General features: G+C 41.0%; 1 long non-coding RNA gene across 1 annotated transcript; it reads right to left on the bottom strand.

Annotated features, from left to right (window-relative positions):
- Positions 1–1,035: 1,035 nt before the first annotated feature.
- On the bottom strand, positions 1,036–2,013 carry LOC124883271. The gene is made up of 2 exons (XR_007042138.1): positions 1,872–2,013; positions 1,036–1,778 (listed from the first exon to the last, which is right to left on the bottom strand). It is a non-coding gene; the product is annotated as an uncharacterized LOC124883271 (long non-coding RNA).
- Positions 2,014–3,212: the final 1,199 nt, after the last annotated feature.

Raw genomic sequence — 3,212 nt, forward strand, 5'->3', positions numbered from 1 at the left:
GAAGGGAATAAAAAACCAAAACCCGATAAAAGAAAGCTCAACATGGTTTATGCCATGGATAGAATAGATTGCTTGAGCAGGGGTTCAATAGTGAGATGAAAGAGGCAACTGCAACCATTGTTTGTGAGCATTTCCTCTCTCAGAAAAAAAAAAAGTGTCCTGTTGTTCGCAGATGGAAATAAATCAATAACCACTCTCTCCAAAACATCCTCCATAATTAGCTTCAGGAGCAAATACATTTTTCTGCATGTCTGAGCAGATAGTGTTGGATAGTGTTTGTAATTGTGTAACAGTTTTTGTTTTTTTTGTTTTGAAGTAACTTTCCATTACAAATAAAATCAAGCAATCAATCAATCAAGCTTTACATAGAGAGCGTTTCACACACCCAGAGTGACCAAAGTGCTATACAGGTCTCTTAACGTATGTAAAACACAGACGGATTATGTGTAAAATACTGAGACCCGCACAACCGCTGCTTGGTTTGCTACTTTAATGTGGGCTATTGAACGGAACGTGCTGATGCATACCTATGCAAATAACGGTAACAGTTCTGGTCAGAACGGGAGCAGAAATTCCACTGTCCATCCTATCTGAATGCTGCCACATTTCTAATGTGTTAAATTACACGGTTGTCAAAATTGTCCCCTGTGGAGAATTACAGACAGACTGGGCTCACCACAGAGGGCTTTTAAATACCACCACAGGGTGTCGGTTTGTTATGTTTCCAAGCTGCACTCAGACAGCATTTTTCCAGACTTCATCCTCCTTAATCCTCCTCACTGGCCAAACCAAAAAATAAACATTCACTCTATGAACTCAATTCTGAGTTGCTATCAGTACTTTTTATGCATTGAGCCCATTTAGTATCCCAGATGCTCTCTCTTCTGATTTTTCCCCCTGTGTTTTCAGCTGCCTATCACAAGGAATTTTAGATATTTTGTTAAAAGCTCTAACCTCAAACACAACTGAAAAGGAAAACTTGTAAAACAATATATATAATATATTCCCACCAACAAAATAGCCAAACAAATTGAAAAAATTACAATGACATGTTTTATAGGTGACAAACTATAGTTCCATTGATTTGACAGAAAAGTCCGGCTAGTAGTTTTACCCAACTTTTTGGCCAAACTTTGTACAGTATATTATATGGTCCTTTTGTTTGAAAAACTGTTCTCCTACTCCTGACAAAGGAAACCAAACTGAATTAAATAAATGTAGACATAGTTCAAAGGACCCCAGTAGACGCTTATTCAAACATTGCCCCAACATTCCTCAAGTTGTCTTTCCAGGAATTTCCAGACGTTTGGGTCCAACAGCTGCTGGGAGTTAATGACAGGGCAGTCGAGTGCTGTGCATGTGTGGAGGAGATCTGAGGGTCGGTGGGCTGGAACCGTCCCCAAACTGGGCCCCCATCTCTTCCTGCAGCTCCCACATTTCTGTTATTTTCTGACTGAGGTGAGGTTTTTGGGGAGAGAGGGGGTTCATGTGGGGTAAGGGCCTAGCTATTATGTCTGGGTGTCTGGGAATCTAGGTCACAATTAGACGTCATCTTCTTCCTCCACTCCCCTCCTTCCCCTCTGCCTCTCGTAGTAGCTGATGCCAAAATCATTGCTCTTTAATCCTCACTGCCTCCTTCACCCTCTGTTGTCTCAATCAATGTGCCGCACTCCTTGCCTTTTTCTTTTTTTTTACATTCCTTTTTGCTCCCTGTCTCCCATCTCTCGCCGTGCCAAATACCAGGCGTTTATCAGGCATAAGCAGCTGTCCCCTTTGCTCTGGGGAGAAGAAGAGAAACAGACAGAGTGGAGTCAGTGCAAAGAGAAGTGACAGATATAACATATAGAGTGGGGATCTGGAATTATATTTACCTGAATTTCTCCATTTGAATTTCAAGTATGTCATAATACAAACTTTCGCACCATGTGGCTGGATGCAAATGCTGCATATCCCAAGATGCAAATACTAACAGTGTAAACACATTAGGGAGTGCCTCTGCAACATTGAGTTGAAGGCCAACGCTATCCCGGATGTGTCATAGCTGAAGTGTTCAGTGAAAACAAAAACATAACTCAGATATGGTGTTGTAACCTTCGGATGACAGCTTGACATGTTATGATCTCACAGAGCAAAGTACCTCCGGAATCTGGCAATTCAAATCTAAACTTTACACTGTGGGTGGTTAGGAAAAAAAGTGGAATTTTTTATGAGGGAGTCCCTTCTTCTCTCATACAGTTACTTTTGTGAACTCGTGATTCTGTTTTATCTTTATTGGATTGAAAAGGGAGCCATTGAACCACCATTGACCTTTGGCTTTGCCAACAATATTTCATTTTTACAGGCTTCATTGTCATTTTATCAGTTATGATGCACTGATTAAAAAGTGGGTAGATCTGGGACTACAAAGCCATTGCTAAAAGCATGATCACATTTTAACCAAGCACTTATCTAAACACGTTTATTAAAAGATAAGACCACAAACATCATAACCAGTGCTGTAGCTAATGCCAGGTTCGCACGGCAATATTTTTATGTCACTTTCTGACCCAATCTCGCCTTTCCAACATGCCCCAGTCATCGGGAAGGCTCTTAAGATAATCTTATGAGGTATTCCTGCTGTGTGTGGTGTGTTAAGAGTGATCTAGTCTACTCGGAAGGACATTGGGAATGCCCTGACCTCAAATCGAGGATATTCAACATGTTGGATTGTCTTGGCCCAATATCCTATCGTATGGGGTGTTCCCCAAGGGCCAACGAGCATGCCTTGTTGAATATGACGTATAGCCAATCAGAAAGTGAGGTGACAGAAACACGGGAATCATTCTGAACTCACGTTTGATCTCGAGAGGGTGTTACACCTACGATTTTTTATCGTCACGTATGGGGGTCTCTTGCGTTTTGAAAATCACCCGACAATTTGAAAATTCTGCCGTGTGACCAAGGTGTAAGCCAGCCGGAGGTGCCACCTTTTAGAAAACAGAAAAGGCATTTCGGATTGTATTTATAGTATTTTTACGCATGTGTATTTTTTCCTGAAATGTCACTATTTTATACTCCTGAATAAAGGCACTTGCCTTCTCAAAGATTTCAGCTTTGGCTTTTTTGGTCACACTTCATTGCTTCAGATTGAAACCACAGATAGTGATATCCTGATCTCAGAATTGGCTCTGGGTCTTGATCAAAGCATTTTTAAATGATTGGCATATAAATAC

Source organism: Girardinichthys multiradiatus, chromosome 17 (assembly GCF_021462225.1).
Source record: "Girardinichthys multiradiatus isolate DD_20200921_A chromosome 17, DD_fGirMul_XY1, whole genome shotgun sequence".
In the NCBI taxonomy this organism is placed as follows: domain Eukaryota; kingdom Metazoa; phylum Chordata; class Actinopteri; order Cyprinodontiformes; family Goodeidae; genus Girardinichthys; species Girardinichthys multiradiatus.